The following is a 23,027-nucleotide window of genomic DNA, read 5'->3' as shown; positions in this document are numbered from 1 at the left end:
AATCATTAAGACACTGTTTCTAAGCCTTGTTCAATCTGTTATCTTTACATCCTTATATGTAATGTTTCCACTTCCTGGATTTCATCAACGTTTTTTGTGAGTATATGTCAAAAATATTGTATAAGTGAGATGGCAGTTTTCAGCTCATCGAATATCGTTATTTATTTAAATGTAGTATTACCACTTCCTGGTTTTAGGTTACCTTTAATGGCACTTTATGCCATCTACATGGCTCAGTGAGGTAATCGCTCCACTATCATTTTCCTTTCTCACCAGACCGCCAATTTTGAATCCTAGCAAGTCCAATTTAGCCTTGCGACTGTCTGAGATTAGTATATTTAGTACCACTAAAATAGGTATTGCCACTGCTTATCTGCAGCGTATAGAAAAGGCAGATGTGTGATAAGGATTTAGATATATTATAATTATTATTATTGGCAGTGATCTATCGCCCTTCAAGCCTTCATTTATTAGGCTGTATTTATGTGGCCTCAGACCGAAAGGGCAACCACACAATTGTAATTTTTTTTTTTTTTTTTTTTTTTTACAAGTGAATCAAAAGCACTGCTGCAGCATGCCTTATCTTTGTGCATCTGTTGTAACAAACAGCATTAAAGAGTCGTGCTCCACTGATGTAGCATGAACTGTGATTTCTTTCATACATATTTCTATGCAGCATATAGTTTGACTATGACCAGTTCATGGCTATAATGAAACCTTTACCGTTCTGTCTAAGGTTAAAGTGACATTCTTTTGTGGGTAAGCTTTTTGTCGCTCGGGGTAGTGCGTGAAACATAGCAAGTGTAGTGAGATGATCTATATGCATGAAAAAGCGGGGACTGGTAAGATCTGACAGAGATGGTGTTAGCTAACACTCTTTTTTCTATGTGCAAGAGAAGGAAGGAGCTGCTGTTGCCTGTTACTGAGTTGTGTTGCCATACTCTTTGTGACTTTTGTTGGCTTGCCTTGTATCCTCTTATGGCTGAATTTTCCCTGTAGATTTCAGCCCTAAAATGAGAGGCAGAGTACAGGTAAGGATGCCGGAAGAAATGGTGACAGGGCTGTGATCTCCACACTCATAGCTTCAAACTTCCATGTTTCAACAAAGATATTATTTCTGAACAGCTATCTGGATATGCTGACTACTGTCTGCTAGCCCTTCTAGTCTACTAGAATTATAATTGCTATATGGCCTCTGCCTCTCAAGTTAGGCATAGTTAAACAACTGATGCCACAGAATGGAATGACATAGTGGGATTTAGCAAGCATTATTTTCTGTAAGGGATTCTATCTGAACATGTATATGGATATGTGTACTACTGCCTGCTAGCCCTTGCAGCCTACTAGAATTATAATTGCTATATGGCCTCTGCCTCTCAACTTAAGCATGGTTAGACAACAAGTGCTACAGAATTCTAATTTAGTGTCAGGATTTTTATTGTTTTGTGGCTTTATTACTGTTTTGGTGCTGCATGAATATTTCACACTGGCCTAAGTTAAGCCTACCAGCCCTATGCCAAAGCTACTAGGGGGTTGAGCGCAGGTTAATTTAGTGCCTTTGATTGTTCACCTTAACAAGGATGTGATTGTTACTCAAGTGGGTAATCACCCTCCTTTGACTAGTACTAGTTCAAGTTCTTTATTCACATGTTTAGTGATTTAAAACCACTGCACCAAAATACATTCATTAAATATTGTGGAAAAACTGTTATTTTACAACACTTTGAATATAAAAATATAGACCTAGGCATTTGTGCCAGATAGATTAAAAAAAAAATACTTTGTGTGTCAGGGGTGTCTCTCCTTAAGCAGAGCATTATCAATCAATGCCTTTACTCGATTTCAGTAGAGTTACATGGCAATCAAGGTTTTGTATGGGAAATGTTTTAGGGATCTTATGCTTCTTCCAAGCTCTTAGTTCAATTTTCTTTTTGTGTAAAAGCAACAATCTGGTAAAACCATTAATAAATCAATCATAGAAATTTAAAAACATTTGAGTCTTGCTGTTCACTTTTTTATGTGTGCACTAACTCTTTATTTAGTAGAGACCAAATTTGCTTTTAAGTGTAGGTGGTCTCCTGTCTAGGTAAGGCCTACATGGATGTTAATTAATGTAATTGTTCTTTACATTTCTTTAAAACTGTGATGACAGATTTTCCTTTATAGATGATATTAATCACAGGATGCTGTTTACCATTCCTTTGATGTTCCTCATTAAATCCCAAGTATTTATATGTATCGGCTACCTCAACTTTTTTCCGTTTGAGGAACCAAGAGTATAACTTGTGTTTATAGTTTACCAGCCATACTGTTGTGTAGCATTTTAGAATACGACCAGAATGACCGATTCATGCCCTTATATCGGTACAATCTACCTTGCCCTTAAATAGGCATAGAAATCAAGCCCATGTTTCGACCTAACCCATCCAGTCCAAATACAGGCATGGCTTCTTCCACTAGTTCCAAAAAGCCACAACGATTTCTTGGAAAGCTCGGCTTCAGCAGTCAGGGACTTCCCCTTGCTTAAATATTGATTTGTCCTAGAAATCATGGAGTTTTCAAAGAACGGCCATTTCCTTGGGGTTCTTTGGTGACGTTATTATGTCCAACTTTACGTCAAACCAGGCACCTTCAAGGTATAAATATGCCTACACTTGCCCTAGCAAAGACACAGTGGTTCAGGAACAGCTCGACTATCTACCTGCCTGACGCAGCTCGCTAGAGCAAGTGCCGAAGGAAGCCGACCCTTCAGCTGACGCACTGACAGAGAGGCTGCCTTTCTCTCATTTGTTTCCTGTCTCCAAACCAGACAATACATATCGTCTAGTTTTGGATTACAGACATCTAAACTCTTGTTGCAAACATTTGCAGTACAAAATGCACACAGTGCAGCACTAATGAATAACATTGTGCGTAAAAAATATAAAACTACATTAGATATTTCTAACGGTTTCGTCTATCAAAACAATGCCCCTGAAAGCAGGAACTTGACCGCTTTCTCAATTATGGGGACACATCGTCATTTCTGTCGTCTCCCCCAGGGATTCAAGAATAGTCCAGGGTTATTTTCAACCAGAGTAACAGAGTTACTACAAATGTATGATGATGAGGCTTTATCTTATGTCGATGACATCTATCTAACAGACGATGACTTGGACAGGCCCTTGAACAGAGTGAACACCATTATACTTGGCTTCGCTTCTGAAGGGTACAAGTTCAACTTTAAAAAATCAAGAATTGCCCACCTCAACGTCCTGTTTCTAGGATATGAGTTATCAAGTGAAGGCAAGAGCCTGGCAGCAAACTTTCTAGAGAAATGTGCGCTGCTCCAACCTCCAAAAGTGCTGAAAAACGTAGTCAATTCTAGGTTTCCTGAATTTCGGAAGAACTTACATTCTAAATTACGCAGAAAGGGTAAAACCTCTCTACGAATTAATCAAACCTGATTTTAAAACAACTAATGGGACTCAAAAACATACAGACATTTTGCATTCAGTGCAAGCAGACATGTTAGCAACAAAACATTTACAAACATGCGTAAATATGTGCAACTTAGTGATCCGAATCATCCCAGGAAGATGCGGATTTACGTACTTAACCTTTAATGAAGGAGAAAAAGTACCCATAGTTTATAAATCACACTTGTACACACAAGCTGAAATGAAATTCACTTCAACAGAAAAAATTCTGACAGCGGTTCAAACTACAGTAGCAAAAGAGAGAGCCCTCGTACAGGGTAGACGCATAATGGTTAGAAGCAGTGACAAAAGAGAGCATTCCAAATGCACAGGCTTTACATCCGAGATGGATACAATGGGTTTATTCTCTTGCTGCAACAGACGTTGAATACGTTTTTGACCCCTACTTGAAAACACAAGAATTTCTCCAATACGACCAAGAATGTCCTCTGCCCACTGAGATTCTGCCTCTGGAACAGTACGAATGTATAATTTATACAGACAGATCAGCACAGCCCGCAATTGGTGGTAAACACGCATATAGTGCTGCGTGCGCGATTGTTAAAGGTCGCTGGTGCAATGGGAAATTCCGACCTATGGTCACAAAATGCAATCTCTAGGAGATTGTACAGCTCAGCGAGCTGAACTACAAGCTTTCAAGATGGCGCTTGAAAATACCGATCGCGATTTCCCCACACTCAGAGTGTGCGATTTGTATTACTGCGTTCAATCTTACAATGAATACTTGCAGAACTAGGTTCAAAACGGTTTCAAAGATGCAAAAGGTGGCACAATCAAGCATAAATTGCTTTGGGAACAAGTAGTACTATTACAGAAAGAACTACAAAAAACTCACGTGATCCATACACTGAGTCATCAGCGTGATGGCGTTCACGTTGCAGGGAATTCATTTGTTGATGAAGCCACGAAGGCAGCTGTGCAAAGGGCTTCCGTAGCTGCAATCACTCATTCAAAAACGATAATAGACAGCAAAATAATGCAGGCTGTCACCACTTCCATCAAAGAAAGTGGTAAAACATTACCAAAAGGCTTTCCACTCAATACTCATATATAACTTATGCAAATAATGTTCCTTTTGCTCAAATCCCTGACGCTCGAACTGTTATAAAAGATTTTTGAGTCTTTATCGGCACATATGCAATCGGCACGCTACATTATGACCAGGGTCCTGCGTTTAGATCTCAAGCTTTCAAGGAGGCATTGGCCAATCTGGGCGTTGCATTGCGGTATTTGAGTCCATTCCATCCTGAGGGAAATTCGGTAGTGGAAAGAAAACAATGGGACATAAAGCAATCTATAAAAGCTAGGGTATTAGGCTCGGGTGACGGGTGGGTCAAACATTTAATAAATGTCCAACGTAGTTTAAACAATCTGCCAAGAAATACTCTGGGTGAAATCACTCCATATGAAATCCTTTTTGGTACTAGAATGCTTATCGAGGACCTCGATAGTCACACTTCAGTGGTAGAACAAAAACCCTTTTTGATATCAAAGACCGTTTGGCTGTTTTGCAGGACTTAAATGAAACAAGAAGAAGTCTAAGCAACACATTACAGAAGCCAACGACCACTCAAGGGGAACCACTCGTCCCAGCAAGGCCTGTCTGGATTCCAAAGATTGGGGATCTAGTCAGAGAAAAGATTGCGGATAAGAAGAGATTTGGCCCTTCTTACAGAACACCAGTACCTGTGCTAGCAATCTACAGATCAAGAACAGTGTTACTGCCACCCCTTGCTGGAAGAAAGGAGAACAGGTTCGTATCCATCGACCTGGTAAAACCACATCATGTGGTCGATAATAAGTAGTAGGCCAAGTGTACTCCAAAGATGTAGCAGAAGACCAAATCTTGATACTATCCAAGAGGTTCAAACTGAGAGACTCATCACCTTTGAAGAATCTGCAGTACGAAAAGAAGAACTATGCAACAAAGCCATAGAACTTGAGCCTCTAGAGACACAAATAACAGTTTGTCAAGAAACTCCTGGCTACCATGAAATAGCCTCTGACTATACAAATATGACAAGGGATCAAACAGCTCCAGCGATTTCTAGTAATCCGGATGCAAAACCAACAATTTACGGAACTACCCCAAGCTATTTCATCAACTTTGATACGTTTTCTGAGGATCCCAGTGAGCCCGAAACGCCAGTAAATAAATCTTTTAAAGAAAAAGCAACAGAACTTTTCCTTCAACTAGAAAAGAATTATCTGGTTTCACCATGGGTTGAACTTTGGATTGTTTTTAGGTCTTGTGACCGCGCATTGAGGGATCGAGAATTCAAGTGCTCGATCGTCTAGTGAAACCACTGCGGTTTCTTCACAGTGCATGTGAGGTCACGTGGCCACAAAAGCGGGTCACGTGACCACACAAGCACGCGCATCTCCCTAATCTGCCTGCCTCCCCTCGCTCGCATTCACGCCCCAGGCTCTCCCACCCCCATCCGGCTTCCCTCCTCGCTCGCATTCACGCCCCAGGCTCTCCCACCCCATCCGGCTTCCCTCCTCGCTCGCATTCACGCCCCAGGCTCTCCCACCCCCATCCGGCTTCCCAGGCTCTCCCACCCCCATCCGGCTTCCCTTCTCGCTCGCATTCACGCCCCAGGCTTTCCCACCCCCATCCGGCTTCCCTCCTCGCTCGCATTCACGCCCCAGGCTCTCCCACCCCCATCCGGCTTCCCTCCGCGCACATAAAACATCTCGCGCGATGGCTGTAAAATGCTGGTCAGCATTACTACAGAGCTGCGGTCACAGGGCATTGTGCGCCTTGTTTGGGTTGGTGCCTTTCCCCGTCCCTCGTTGCTGCTTCCGATGCTGCTTCCGATAGTCACCCTTTCTCTGCCTCCTTCCTCTGTCAGTCTTCTCGTCCTCTGCCTTTCTCCCTCGTCCTGCAGTCCGTCTGCTTCTCCAGGTCTCGTCTCGCACGTATTATTCTTTCACTTCAGCCGTATTTCTCCTCCGTTCTAGGGACCTGCCTCCTTTGCTTTCGGATATTTATTACCCACCCCCCTCTTCGCCCCCTACCTCCAGCATTTCCTCACTCCTGCCATTTTCCCATTCGATGCAGAAGTAGAAAACACCTTAGCACTCACAAACTAACACTGCAGCACCAACTACTGTCACCTATACTTCTGCCACATGAACAACCCTGACACATGTCCTATATATATTTTTTTTAAAATCTGAATTAGAAAGACGAGTGTTTGACGATGACGCAGCACTCATCCACATAGTTTCTCGTGAGCTGGTTCCTCACTCTCATGCTGGCTCGCGCCAGGCCCCAAACTCTCCTCTGCATTAGGCGAGTGTGTTCTAGTCCCCTCGACTCTCCTCTGATATTAGATTAAGAGACTCCTTTCCATTCTATCTAGCCTGCCTGGCGTGAAGGCCTTGTAGCGTTTTGAGCAATAAAAGGAGAGCACCTTTCATTTGCCTTCTGATATTCGGCTGACTTTTCTTCCAGCAGAACAGCCTTTCAGAGCCACCGGCCTTCATTTACGAGCCAGTCCACCTCTGCTATTGCGTTTCATTGATTGATAGTAGCAGACATTCCCAAGAGTGACAGGCGCACGAAAAGACAGTGAGAGCACAATTAGGGTACACGTGCATCACTCACCCTGTCCGATGTACATGAAGTGACTCAGTCGCTTGCAGCACCCCCGCTCTGCGTACAGGTTCCTTCGCTCGTTCGTGCAGATTCAGAGTGCAGATTCAGAGTGAACTCAGCAGCACCACCACAGCATCACTCAGTGCCACCACAGCATCACTCAGCGCAACCATTCAACAACAACTGGTTCAATTATGTTCTCTCAATGTTTCAAGCTTTATTACAAATGTCACAAAAAGATGTTATTTCACTTCTGTTCTTGGATTTTCATCACAATAAAATACACTGAACATAATTTTCACAAACGTTATTTACAAAAATTTAAGCTATTGCCAATATAAATTACAATCACTTTTATTTAAGTATTAATTATTTTAAAAAATTAAAAGCCGTTGCTATTTGTAATATCAATACATCTAAGTCACGTAAATACAAAACATGTTGCATTACAAATGCTATAGTCGTCACATGTGCGAAAGTTATAACTATTGGCATTGAAAATGACAAAGTTATTAATTTAGCTATTTTCAAAATCAACACATAAATAAAAAAATTGTCATTTACAAGACCAATAGCTCAAACTTTCATAATGCGAGACCTATTGCATTGCAAATGCTTGTTTTCTCCTGCTTTGGCTAATCCTTGTATTAAGTTTGGGAATGCTGATAGATGGAAAATATAGTAAAATGTACACAGCAAGTAAGAACATCAACTTACTCCTCAAGCCACACAAATCATCTCATCGTGAACGAAGAGACTTCACATCCGTGAACATCACAGCCGTTCCTATACCTGGTGGTATAGCATTGGACAGAACAGATTGACATTTTTGGCCCTGCAGAGCTGTTGAAGATTCCACATCAATTCAAGGTTTCTTTGAGTGACTTTGTTTTGCCCAAAACATTTTCTGATGATTGGGACTTTGAAACAATTAATAATATAATGTCAGACTTGGAGATGTCTGCAAAATTTACAAAACATGAGTACTTAGAAGGTTCATCAGATTACGTACTGTAATAATCATTACGGTCATCATTATTTGCACAAATCTGCAAATCCTACAAATGTTTATACTTATAATCAATGGGAACATTGTCCTACGCCACCAAAGGGTAGCTCAAAAACATTTTATGAAAAATTTCCATACTTCTCAGGTTTCATTACCACCAGAATCATTCACTTTAAATATGTTAATAAGACAGGAATGAAAAGTATGTTAACTAATACTAAGCACATTTATTCTGCAGCCTTTTATGCCCAATTGTCCTCATTAGGTTTTGACTTTTGGAGTGACAACATTGAAATAAAACTGTCTGGGGCTCAAAAGACTGGCAAGTGCAGGGAATAGAAGCTTTATTTAGAGCCTGCATGGTCCCTGAACAAATAATGTTTTTGAATGACACTGTTCAAGAGACATCCTGTCTTGGCCTAGCCAAGTTAAAAGATTTAAACAAACTGTCCATACCCACACCTTCACCTGATAATAAAAACATTTCAGAGGGAGGGGACGACGTAAAATCAATTTTACTTAAAAACAGAACTGATCCTGATTGGAAAAAATGGTTAATCTGGCCCCCAGACACAAACGACTGTTAAGATAGATTCCTGAATAAAACACAAGGTTTTACATTCACTAGACCAGATCCAAGATACGTCCAGAGGCAACATCCAGGGATAGTAACAACATACAGTGTAGGAAAACTATGCCTTGAGTGCCTACCAAAATCTACACTTATAGAGGTTAAACAACACTTATCTTTACTTAAAGATGGCGTTGATTTAAGGGACTTCTTACAAGGTCCTGCAAAACCGCGTCATAAACGATTCATATACGCAGGTATATATGCCATTTATAATGAAGCTTAGAAAGCGACACAAGCAGAGACTGCAGAAACAATACGAGAAATTGATCGTATTAATTTAGAGAAATCTCTCTCTGTAGTTGAGAATGGGTTAACAACTCTGTCATCCAGAATTAATTCTTTGGACAGCATAGTATACTCTTCCATTAACATAATGGAACAGGATTTGCTCATGCTACAGCATGGACAGTCACAATTACGTTCTACAATGCTTTTAGGCTGGACGTTGCAAAACCTTCGTTCTGGATACGTGCCATGGCGTCTAATCAACACCACGTCATTGTTTTCTGTATTTAACCTTACAAATAAACAAAGAGGAGCAGACTATACGGTGCTGAGCATTGAAAAACTGGAAAGATTACCATTAACTGTTTCAGAAAAACCTTCAACAGAATGGATAACACATGGGACAATCACGCTGCCTGTCACAATTTTCCACTTTCAATATTGTTTGAAACATATACCAGTAGTCGTTTATGAAAAGTTGGGTAAGGAATACATAAAGTCAACCTGGGAATTACCATACACACACAGATGTTGGAGTGGGGGTAAAGAGGTATTTCTTAGTGGTACAAAATGCAAAAACGCACTAAGCGGTACACTTTTATGTCAGGGTATTAATTTACGCAGAGCCTGTGACGGTTCTTCATCCAACTTATCCTGCCACCTACAAGGTACTCCGGCAGCAGTGATAGATCCAATTTTTAGGCAGCTTTCCAATGGGAGCTACATAATGTTGAATGATCACAGCTGTTGTGGAATGATGCCAGGTATAGCCTATCTCGTAACTGTGTCAGCCAGGGTCACTTGTTGTATGCAAGTATTGTTTCCTAAAGCTAAGACAGGCGGGGAGTCTCCTTTATGGCCTTCACTGAACATCTCTTCTATTCGAATTGATACTTTAAGCAGAATGAAAGCCATTCTTTTTAAAAAAACTGTGCCACTGACCTTGTCCAAAGAGATGTATGAACTGCAAGTTGCAAGGTCCTCTGCAGAGATATATGCCCTTTTATCCAGAAACTGTTCAATACATTTCGCAGAAATGTTAGGTCGTATCTTAAACATGTCTGATACCAGTGGTATTGTACATATATTTAAGACAATTTTTTCGGGACTGTTAGCACCTTTTGAAGCAGTCCTACGCATTTTTCCAAACTTCGTGCACTCTGTGTTCGGCGGCCTGCCTCTCATTTTGGGACTCGTAGCAGGAATTCTATTCTTGTTCCTCCTGCTTCGATATCGCAAGTCCGGTCACCAGCATCATTGCCCAGATTACCATAGAGAACACTCTCCTGGCAATGAACTGTCGTGAGCGCATGATACAGATCTTGGGCTTGGCTCGTTTGAGAGATCTGAATACCACATGGTTCCTGTCATTCAGACCAATCTGGCAAGATTGCATCTTACCTGTTCTACGATGCCTGCTATGTGGAGAAGAATGCGTGCTAGACATCTGTCTAACACTTCCATCAGCACTGCCAACGGATGTTGATACTTTGCTTGGTTCGGTAACGACTCATGCATTGTCTTGTCCGCCGCGGCTACCAATCCTGATGACGGCATTCATTGAGGTCTCACAGATGCAATCTGCTGACGGTGAGATACGTGGATCAACAGGCACACAGGTACCATCACCATCTACTGTGAACATTGCTTACGTGGCTGCCGCTGACGGCGATATTGCAAATGCTCTCCCCCCTGGCTACCTTATTTCAAGGGTGGACAGACCAAACCAACGTGGAGGAGGCCTTGCAATAATCTATCGGGACACCATGAAATGCTTAACATACGACCTTCCGGACATCAAAGGAGCAGAGAGCATGGGCTTTTCAATAAAGGTCCATGACTCGTTCACCTTTGCAGGAGCTTTAATGTATCGACCCCCAGGTCAGCAAAATGAATTCTTGGAGCGTATTGGGGAAGTACTCAGTAACCTAGCGCTCAGGTCTGCTAATTTTACACTCTTAGGGGACATAAACCTGCACCTGGATTCCCCCACAGACCCAGCGGCAACCTGTTTTAAGGACATAATGAGCGTCCTAGGCCTACTCCAGCTCACAACAGATACCACAGATAGGGCAGGTCATATCCTTGACTGCATCTGCTCCAACCTAAAAACACTTAATGTAAAACGGCCCCTGATACAAACATGGACAGACCATAATTTCATCCCTTTTGAAATCCCAGCTAAGGGCTACCCAGTGGGCAAGAGTACAGTAAAAGCGATAGCACGCCACAGGGAAAACCCTGTGGGAAGAGCATCATAAGACATCCTGACTTTATGAATAAAGCCCTAGAGAAGAGGCCCTCCTTGACAGGAGACCCATATCGGAGACAACCAGTTATTTGGGGATTGGATAACCAAACTTAGCTTGGAGACAGGCCCCACTGCCCCCAGGAAAGCCCCCAGAAAGGAAGTTCAAAATAAGAAGACATCCGCACCCTGGTTCTCACTGACCCTAAAAGGAAAGCAAGGGGAAGTGAGGGCCTTAGAGCGAAGATGGCGCCGAAATTATGAGAGGAATGACCTGAATATGTATAAAGCAGCACGGCGAGAATATCACGCCCTGATAAAAACCGCGAAAACCGACTATTACACGGAAGCCATAAACAACAACAATGACAAACGAAAAGAAATTTTCAAGATAGTAAATACTTTCATGAACCCCAAAACCCTGCAGAAAGAAATCCCCCCTTCCCAAAGGCTCTGCAATACCATAGCCGATTTCTTTGAAGAAAAGATCCATACCCTTATTAGCGATTTCACCCCCCGCCCCCCGATGTCACTGAATGAATAAGGGGATACTAGGACAGGGACAGTTTCTACTAGCATGAATATGTTCTCTCTGATTAAATTAGAGGAAACTCGGAAAGCCATACTGACCATTAAATCAGGCTCCCCGTTTGACCCCTGCCCGCCCGTGGCACTACAGTCTATGGTGGACATTGTCAACCCCACCATCAACAATATAATTAATTCCTCACTTGACCAGGCCTCTATCCCTGAAGAATGGAAACTAGCAGCGGTAAAACCCCTACAAAAAAAAGCAGTCAGCGGACCCTACAACTCTATCAAACTTGCGACCTATCTCGCTGCTCCCAGCTCTCTGTAAATTAACAGAGAAATTTGTAAATAAACAGTTAACCGCCTTTCTAGAGGAAAACAATGCCTGGCATCCAAACCAAGCAGGTTTTAGGGCCCAACACTCAACAGAGTCTGCCCTCCTCTTCTCCACGGAAACATTGCGAGCCGCAATGGACCAGGGAAAGAAGGCCGTCCTGGTATTATTGGACCTGTCTGCGGCTTTTGATACGGTCTCGCATACCATCCTTGTAGACCGTCTAGCCGCGGCTGGTATAGCAGGAAATGTACTGGGCTGGATTAAAAATGTCCTGGTGAACAGACGGCAAGTGATCACATTAGGCCAGTTTAGTTCAGAGGAAAAACAGCTTACCTCAGGAGTACCGCAGGGCTCCTGCCTGAGCCCCACGCTTTTCAATGTATATATGGCCCCCGATTGCACTGATATCATCCTTCAAGATCAACACCATCTTGTATGCGGATGATACGCAGCTCATCCTGGTGCTGGATGACGATACTACAGAGGCTGAAGAAAACCTTAAAAACGGTCTCAAAGCCACCTTTGAATGATTGAGCAATAACCTTCTGAGGTGAAATTCAGAGAAAACTGAAATTCTGCCCTATGGCCAACACAATCATTTTAGTCACAAGCAATGGTGGCCAAAAGACGCCACCGTCCCCCCAATACTATTAAGACAGCCAGAAATCGAGGGATCAAATTCAATGACACCCTATCCTTCAAACAACAGGCCCCGGCAGTGGCGGGAACCTGTTTCAATATCATAAAGGGCCTGAGAATTTTTCGATCTAGTACCACTCTCAGCTCGAAAAATGGTGGCGGTAGCACTTATAACATCTCGACTGGACCTCTGCAATAGCCTATATGCAGGGACCAACAAGGCGGTTGTCCACAAGCTGCAGATGGTCCAGCATGCAGCAGCCAGATTGGTGTTGAGATGGCATAGGAGGACATCGGCCACAGCAGCAATGGACACCCTCCACTGGCTACCGATCCACAAGAGGGTGCTGTTTAAAGTCCTACTGATCACGTTCAGGGCCTATCACTCACGAAGACCCTGGTACCATCAGAGGATGTTTAAACGTTATCTACCCTTGCGTAATCTGAGATCCTCAAACCCTAATCTGCTTACCATCCCCACTTTCAGGCTAAAAACTAGGGGAGGAAAGGCACTGGCGGTCCTAGGCTCAAAGGCTTGGAACAAACTACCCCTGCACCTCCGCCAAATCACCTCCAAATCAGTATTTAGGAAGTCACTAAAAACTTGGGTCTTTAGCCTACCTGACGCACTATGTAAAAGTCTAATCTGAAAAGTTAGGTCGTCCCAGATGAGTAGCTGTTCCTTCTGCTGGCTTTCTCGCAGCGCCAAGATGCTCCGTGGAGTGATAGCCGCGCTTTACAAGAACCACATTACATTACATTACATTTTTGTGCAATCGATTTACTTAATGAAGTAGTCCAACTTTCACCTACTGTGGTAGACGATTTCTTGGCCAGCTTAGAAGATTTGATGTTTTCTCCTAACAACGCAAATGACTTTTGAAGTAAGCACACAGCGTTCTTTGGGACTCTGTATTTGACCTTAATTTTTCAAAACAAAACTTCCAACTTCAGTACTCCAAAATTAAAATTTATTTTTTGGCACAAAGTAATCTGCTTAAAGTAGAACTGTTCTTAGACAACAAGAATTCTTTGACACACTTCCAAATGATAATATTTGATCTTGTCCACAACCTAAACAGTTTATATATTCTGTCATGCAATGGTCTCGACCTTTCTTCTGTATTTCAGAGCCATTTCATAAAAGTTATTTCATGACTCATGATGATAGCATTTCCGATGTCATTCTATATGCTTTGAATGAAAACATTGCTTTTAAAATGCGTGCAGCACAAATACTGATTTTCGTGTACAACCATTTCGAATGCATTTTATGTATTTTGGGAGAGATTTTTACACATCATGCTTTAGATAGGTTCACAAATGCTTAGAATTAGTAATGTCGAACATCAAGTGGAGCGGGTGTTGCGTAGCATTTTAGAATACAAACGAAATTACCGATTCATGCCCTTATATAGGTACAATCTACCTTGCCCTTAAATAGGCATAGAAATCATGCCCATGTGTAGACCTAACCCATCCAGTCCAAATACAGGCATGGCTACTTCCACTAGTTCCAAAAAGCCACGATTTCTTGGAAAACTCTGCTTCAGCAGTCAGGGACTTCCCCTTGCTTGAATATTGATTTGTCCTAGAAATCATGGAATTTTCAAAGAATGGCCATTCCCTTGGGGTTCTTTTGTGACGTTATTATGTCCAACTTTTACGTCAAACCAGGCACCTTCAAGGTATAAATATGACTACACTTGCCCTAGCAAAGACACAGTGGTTCAGTAGCAGCTCGACTATCTACTTGCCCGACGCAGCTCGCTACAGCAAGTGCCGAAGGAAGCCGACCCTCCAGCTGACCCACTGACAGAGAGACTGCCTTTCTCTAGCTGAGAATCCAGCTCCATTGTTTCCAAGCTCTCATGCGGGGTGTTGGGAAATCGAGTCCGAGAGACAGAGATACCAGACCTCCTTCATCCTAAAACCATGGTACGGAGCTGATTAGACCCTAAGAGAAATCTTGGTTAGATTCTTGGCTTAAACAAACTAAACCTATGGTACACCATACTTACTTCTTCCCTCATACCTGACTTAGGTTAGGTACATTGTGGTAGGCGTATTGTAGAAGTACCAGTTGAGAACTTTTAGTCTTTGTTATTTATGTATGTATTTATCTATGGCTTAGAAACCATACAATAATTTTACAGTATTATTTTATAATATTGTTCTTGCTGTCCGCATTATATTTTACAACCTGCTTAACGATTGTAGCAGTTCACTTTACTTGCAAGAGAAAGACGACTGTTCAATAAATCCTTTTATTGAAAACACCTGTCTCTATTTCTCTGCAACTCTGTTGAAACGAAGCATGCACGATTGACTGAGTGAAATATCTATCTATTGTTTCCGCGACTCTAGAGATACTTCTTATTCTTGGGAAACAAAGTTGTCATGTTTATGTGGTTGTCAGAAACGAATTCCTTCTTGTTTATTCGAGAAAGTTTCTAGTGACCTCTGAGCTAGCTGGCACTCACAATTAAGTCTAGTATATTCGATAGAGACCTAGGAGACATAAGTCCTACGTCAAATGTATAGGATATATTATTCCAATGCGCAGAGGCTATTGGGAATATAGGAACTACACTATGATACCACTTTTGTCTTCTTCACGTTTAGTTCTAGCCCTTGTTTATCCATGTTACAAGTCTCATGGGGATAAGTTAAATAACTGCTAATTCGAAGAACTGGGTATTGTGCTTCTTCCTGAAGAAGGTATGCATGGTAATACATGAGGTGCGAAATGAGAAGTTACACATTTTAGTAGCAAGTAGAGAGAGAACGCTACCGCCAAATGATTTGTTAAAATCTAGAACCTGTAGAAGATGCTGGTGAGAAGAGCAGAGGCAACGAGAAGGGTGGTGGTGGTTATATGCAAAAGCCTGGTCCTAAGCTGTGTAGGTATTTATGAATCCTGCATTGTATTTGAAATTAACTCTCTTCTCGATAGGGAGATCATGTAGCTGAGTTCACATTGGTATGCTCTAGCAAAGTGCGGAGATAAGATAGTAAAACTAGCATTTGATTTTGAATTGATTGGTGATATTTTAGTATTTTTTTTATTATTCCCATGCAGGGTGTGTAGCAGCAGTTGAGCCTGGATGCAGTCAGAGCCAAGATTGCTTCAAAGGTCGGTTGTGTATGGCAGGATAGGTTTCCGCGTGTGCTTCTTAAAGATATAGGCATGGGAAATTGACAAACCCTGGGTCTCCATCTCCATAGATCTAAATATATTCTTAGACCTATGTTTTAAACCTCCTCCTAGGAGGAGGGGAGGGTCCGGTCCACTTAAACAGGACCAGAACTACCAGACAGAGAGAGGATTCTGCCTACAATCAAAACCTCCCATCCAAAATTTTCACATACTTCATCTGCGATTGAGAGGTATCTTGAAACTTTTGTTGTTAAAGTTTTATTTCCCGCTCAGCGTATCCAAATAGACGGAAGACTGTTCGGAGCAGCCAGGACAGGTCCAGATATTTGTACGAGATCTACCTTTGCCAAGTGGCAGTTCTGTCCCTGTTGGCTCCCATATAAACAGTGTCTCAATTGACTAATATTGGTAGCTTATAGGAGTGTTTGGGTTTAAATTTGAACTTTGACCCATTGTGGTTACTTTTCAATGTAGATAAATGTTTACTCTTTTTAATGAATCTTGATTTTAAAGTGTTCATGTATTGGTGTTGGAGCTGTTGTCTCTCAAAAGAATATCTGCCTTCTTTAGAGTTAGGTGGGCAATGCCAAGCACAAGAAATTCCTGTTGCAGACTTAAACTTTGCATTGTGTGTATGAATTTCTGTACAAGATTATCTAATTTGCTCTTAAAATGTACAATAAAGCAGAAAACCTTTTGCGTCTTTTTTTGTGTGCATTGTTACTGCAATGTCATGCTTATTGTACATTTGAGTGCTTAACCCCAGCCCACCGTTACCACTTTGACACCTTCAAATGCAGCCACAAGTCTAAAGCTAATTCCTACTACCTTCTGGTGAACCAAGATAAATGTGTTTGCTTGCCTCTGTGGGGGCCCCTTTATGGGGCATTGTAGTTTTTCTTTTGTTTGCTTGCCTCTGTGGGGGCCCCTTTATGGGGCATTGTAGTTTTTCTTTTTTTGTAATGTGAGTAAGTCTTTGGTCACTGTGTCCCCTCAGTTGGCGAGACCCAGCCCTTAATATCTGTATCAAAGTAAGATTGATCACCCTTTTTGATTCGAGGTATCCTCAAACTGTTAAAAATTATCCCACCCAGTTAGACTTTAATTGCCAATGAAATAATAATCAGTGCAATCTAGTATAACGCCCAAGAACAATAAAAACGTATACATACGTCAGAATATTAGTGTTTTATGGCTCTTGTAAAACACATAAGTCAGCTTTGCTGACATTTAGCTGTCACTCTGTTTTATTTGACTAAATGGTAAATTGTAGTTGGTGTCACAGCATGGCTTCGTTTGGCTCACTTCCTCAGTTTGCATGTGCTAATCATCAGTTACTTTTTATTTCGTTCACCTTAAGGCCAGCCTGATTTTTAAGCTTTATGAAATATGACCTGGACTTTCCTGTCATAAAATGCAAGAGATAATTCCTCTACGCACGAAAGAATGGATGCAAGAAATTGCTGCTTTCCTTAACAGTACTTAATGAAAAATAAAATCAATTACATTTTAAGAAGTTTCTGAGAATTACTGTTTAAGCATTTATTACGTTGTCAGACTAAAGAAGGCAGTTTCTTGCATCTCGTCTGCTGTGTGCAGAGGGATGACTCCTCTGCAGCATGCTAAAATGATTAAGCATGTGGAAAGTGATGAGTACGGGTTCACACAGTGTGGTCTACGTTTATTCAGGAAGATAAGGGTAACATGGGGGTGCGATCTCTTAGATAATCTCCATGATAGTTATAGTACTCATAGGTCTCGAGTACAGTGTTGTCCTCAACAATTACCAAGATTCAGAACAGCATTTCAAAATAAAATTGGAAGTAAGAATGGACTAAAAAAGTGGGTATGACATAAAAAATTGGGAAAACCATGAAGGTTAGTAGAATATTCAATAAGTACAATACAGAAAGAATGAAATAGCATTTCAATAAATCAGTCACATGGAATAGAAATAAATTGCCATGAAGTATCTCATAGTTTTAAACAAATACACCAGTAAGAAAAATCAGAAAAATAGTTTGGCACAAATGTGCAGCAATTCAATAGAGAATCGGGCAGCATCGCTAGTTGAGACCCAAAAGTGTCTTGCTCACTCCCAAATATGAGGATTTCTGTAGACAATGTCACCATAGAAAATGATATGAGCTTACGTATCATTATATTGACAAATCACTCTTTAGCATTATAAAACGCCATATAGCCCTCCTAACACTGCATTATTGGCCATTGCCATCACATAACAGTGAAAAACATAAATATTTTTAATCATTTTTAGGTCTCGGCTAGAAACGCGCTGAAAGCGCGTTCTCGCCAGAGAACTATAGTCGGCGTCTCAGCAGTTTGAAGACGACGAAGTGATACAAGACCTGGCCGCGCGCAGCTTTTTTCCATAGGATAACGTTGTGCGCGCGGCCAGGTCTTGTCTCCACGGCATTGCATTGCAGTCCGGATCGCGTCGCGCGCCTCTCTGGAATGCAGGGGGAGTCTGCAGAGAGGTGTGCGGTGCTGATAACAGCTTCCCTGAGTGGCCCCCTCCCTCCTGTTGCTGGAGCAGCTATGTTTTGCAATTTCCTTTCAGTCTTCCTCCCCCTCTTGAGCACAGACCCCATTGAGCGCAAACTAATCAGTCTTTACAACAAATGGTGAATTATTTAATACCGTTTGCTACGAAGTAATGTGAAGTGCCGTCTCCCTTAGCACTCCCGCCGTGAGCTGCAATGAAGTGGCGCCTCGCTGTCGGTAAAGTGCCATCTTGCTTTTGGGAGGTTTAGTGCACTGGCCCCCTCCTTCCTGTTGCAGGTTCTTAAGTTGCATCAGTCTCTGCGTACGTTTATGCCATATTGCATGCTTGCGCCTCCATTCAGCGAACACCGAGCTGTGGCCAGTATATACATATTGATAGAGCGCATCAATCACACTGATAGCAGGCGCAGTGCCTCGAAGCTTCAGTGAACAGTAAGGTGAGCCTCTTCCTTTTCAGGAAGCGCACAAGCAGCAGAAAGGCTGCCGGGGTGATGACGTGTGCTGTGCCCTCGTTGTGTACCGCAGCGCACAGCGCCTCTGCTCGCTGCTAGCAGGCGCTACACAGACCAACGTGTGGACACTAGGACCTGATCCCCAACAGGTACTGGTGAGTGTGTGCACGTGTCTGTGTGTGTCTGTCTGTGTGTGCCTGTCTGTGTGCCTTTGTCAGTGTGTATGGTATTGTGTGCGTGTGTCTCAGTCAGTGTGTGTGCGTGTGTCAGTGTGTGTATCCATGTGTGTGCGCTCGAGGGTGTTTGTCTTTATACTTAATACAGCGCGGACCAGGGTAAAAACGCAAGCATAAGGGCGCACTCGTGAAGTTATTGCGACTGAAAACCGTACTGGTTTTACGAAACTACTGCAGATCTCGTGTGGGCGACTCTGAATACGTGTGTGTGTGTCTACACACATGTAAGCATCATAAATTGCATGCACGGTATATATGGGCAAACCCTCCTGTGCACCAGTGAGGAACGTGCAGGACCCGCGTGGAAACACCACCAGCTGATCCCCAACAGGTACTGGTGCGTGTGTGCAGGTGTCTGTGTGTGCCTGTCTTTGTGCCTTTGTCAGTGTGTATGCGTATTGTGTGCTTGTGTCTCTGTTAGTGTGTGTGCGTGTGTCAGTGTGTATCCATGTGTGTGCGCTCGAGGGTGTTTGTCTTTATACTTAATACAGCGCGGACCAGGGTAAAAACGCAAGCATAAGGGCGCACTCGTGAAGTTATTGCGACTGAAAACCGTACTGCTTTTAAGAAACTACTGCAGATCCCGCGTGTGCGACTCTGAATACATGTGTGTGTCTACACACAAGTAAGTAACATGATTGCATGTATTTTTAAAGGGCACCTTCACGCAAAGTAGCTGTTTTTTGTTATAGATAAAGAATTGTGCTCATTGTATTGACCTTGTTTATCTAGTCTACCTTTAGCTGTAGGAGGAAGCATCTAAGATCCTCCGGGACCAACCTCAGTATCCCCTAAAAAAAAAAAAGGACAGTTTCTCAGGTGTTATTGTATTGTAATTGTATTGTAATTGCATTTATAGAGTGCTTACTACCCCTGATGGCGCGCCGAAGCGCTTTTTCGGCACGTAGCACGCTACTCCGCCACCCAAAAAGGATTAGTGATGAATTAGTAGAGAAATGTGAAAGTGATTTGAGTGATGGATATGTTAGTTCAGTTATTTGGAATGAGAAGAATAGTGAAAGGGTAGAAGAGGTAAAAAGGTTTGCCTTTATATAGCGCTTGCTACCCCTGATAAGGTGTTGAAGTGCCTCTTCGGCAAGTAGCACGCTACTCCGGAACCCATAAAGTATAGTGGTGAATTAGTATAGTGAAATATGAAATTAATTTGAGTAGTGGACATGTTAGTCTGTTATTTGGATTGCGCCAATACAGACTTTGCAAAAAAATTCATGCAACACATTGTCATATACAATGCCAATAACTCAAACTTTAATGCTGCAAGACCTATTGCATTGCAAATGCTTGTTATTCTTTGTTGATGCTCCCAGATTCACAGTGTTGTTCCGAACCTTAGCATCATGATCACTATTATGTAATTAATATGTATTCAGTTCACATGTTCCACTGGTGTGACTTCCTAGCAATGCAGGCTCTGCATTACTGCACAATTCTTGAAGGCTCTGAGATTATACTGCGAGGAATTGCCTTTATTGTTGATGGTGTTGCATGCTTTGCAGGTGTGTTCTTGAGTGTGTAGCATGCATTTAGTGCATATACATTTGAAGGATTTGGCCTTAGATTAGGCAGTTGTTGTGGCTCATGGAATTTAAAGGAAACAATCTAGTTTGAAGGTATTTTCTTGGACAGTTTGTCGGATTGTGGGTGTTTAGGGTAAGTGTCCTCAGAGTTTTGACAAAGCATGAACTTTTCATGCATTGTGAAGGATTGTGGGTGTTGGATTAGTGCCTGAGCCGCCACAACGGTTGTGGCACATGTTAGGAATCATGCTAAAACGTGGTGCATGTCCTCCTAGAAGTCCCCTAATACCCCAGGTGTCTGACGTAGGCGGACCGAGGATGACTGGTGTGCCACACAAGAAAAGACTATGTATGAGGCACAAGGGTGTCCTAAGAAATATCGATGGGTCTGGGGGAAATGGTTGGGGGGAATGCTCTAATCTCAAGGGGATTGCCTAAATGTATTTCGTTTTGTGTTCAACCATCATTGTGTTGTGCTAAATGGCTGGTGTATTTTGTCAAATCAATAAAAACTTGTTAATAAAAAAAAACGTGGTGCATGTACGATGGTTGAGACCCATATTGAAATGCACAGATACATTTATAGAGGATGGGTTTGATAAAAGATTACTTTCTGTCCCAAATGCTTGTACAAATGTTATCTCCCACAAAGAACTATGCTTACCTTAGATTACTGATACAATTAAACTGGCTCCTCTGCTACTATTAAACAACAAGAGATGCCAGTGCCGCTACTCAGTTATACAAAAGAACCTTTTTCTCCCAAAGCATTAGAATGAAACGGCATGCTTTGTATTTTTATTTACTTTCAATTATTTTATTGTATTCAATGCTTATTTTTGCTCGTATAATTATTAATTTTAATTTTCAGACTTTGCATTTTTAAGACCTTATGTACACAACGAAAACATTATTATTTACAAACACGTTTTCGAAATATCAAAAAGAATCATTCAAACTATCAGTCATGACTCACTCGTACCATTACAGACACCATAAATTAACTAAATATCAGCTGGAATGACAGTATTCACAGCACAGCCATAAACAATTTATTTTCTCAACAAGAAAGTCTAATTTGTTTTAAATTCCTTTAGATTATTCTGTCCTTTTGGCTTTTTACAGTCTACGCGTTTTGAATTCGCGTTTGTTTAGGGAGTTCTCATCAGGACCACAGTCTGCAAAAAAAGGTGGAAGACACCTTACTTTAGGACAAATGTCTTTGCTTTCTAAATGCATACTGCCACCTCCATCACTACTAGCCTCCTTATCTTACCTCTTATGTATCAGAGCGTAGAGGATGTGAGTTTGTCCCCGATGTGCAATCAATTCTATTGCAAGGAAAATGCAGAGAATCACAACCAACATTCGACATTGAGCATCCATACCCATCCGTCAAATCCCATTATTGTGCCACTTACTTTTGTAAAAAGATGGATGTACGACTTTGTTCGTTCGACTGCCTGGCTCTCTAACAAAGAAGAAGAACCATTGAGGTCTGCTACTATGGATGTCTATTTCGAAACAGAAGGTGGTCCAGCTAAACCAATATATTTTAAGGGGTATTATGAAATTGAAGCATGCGTCTAAAATCTCATGGCTGCACTATATAAGGCGCTCTCTCGAGTCTCTGGGGCTAGGGGATCTTTAGGACCACCCTGCCCATTGTGAAACCTTTTCCTAAGGTGAGACAAAAAAACTTTTCTTAGAGAAATGTGCACAAGATGGATGGAATAGAAAAAGCCACAGTAATTGTATATAATAATATATCCCCTCGTTGCATGGATTACCTTTATATCTCACTTTTGTCTGAAATAATAGTCATCAATATATATTGATAAGATGTCTCCTCAATTATGTGAGAATAATGTTGGGCTATCCTGCAAATGTGTTTTCTTTGAATCAATTGAAATGTTGCCCCTGTGATACCATCTCAAAACAATCGATTGTACATATTTTATTCGTTTGCCAATTTTATGTAAAGGAGAGAAATAGACTTATCCCATTTCTAAAGAAATTTAGCTTGCATAGTCATGTTACAACATTGTCTGTTGTGGAACAGTTAGAAACACCGTATTTATGCCTTGTGATGGGCTTGTTTTTATGTGCAACTTTAAAAACTCGTAGTTTTGCTAATATGCAATCAATTTAAAGCCTTTTTATTATACCAGAAAGAGCAAGCTCAGTACATTGTAACATAAAAGAATTTTATATGATGCTTGTTTTGGGATTTTAAGAAAAAGCTATAGGTACATAATTTTTTTATTCTAATGTATTGGAATGTTATTCTTTTTATGTACTTTTATGAATTTTTTAGATGCGAAATAGATATTTGATGATGATCTGTTATTAATAAAAAGGTAACTTTGTTTATGAGAACTACCCTGACTACAATACTCATCCAAGCAA

The 23,027-nt window shown here is 41.6% G+C and overlaps 1 protein-coding gene across 1 annotated transcript in view; it reads left to right on the top strand.

The window, feature by feature from the left end:
- The window catches only part of FBXW2 (F-box and WD repeat domain containing 2), a 148,870-nt gene that overhangs the window by 1,112 nt on the left and 124,731 nt on the right, over window positions 1–23,027 (top strand). The window lies entirely within an intron of this gene.

The sequence above is a fragment of the Lissotriton helveticus genome, chromosome 5_1, assembly GCF_964261635.1.
Source record: "Lissotriton helveticus chromosome 5_1, aLisHel1.1, whole genome shotgun sequence".
Lineage (NCBI taxonomy): Eukaryota > Metazoa > Chordata > Amphibia > Caudata > Salamandridae > Lissotriton > Lissotriton helveticus.
Note: the sequence above shows the minus strand (reverse complement) of the source record. Positions and strands in the feature narration are given on the sequence as shown.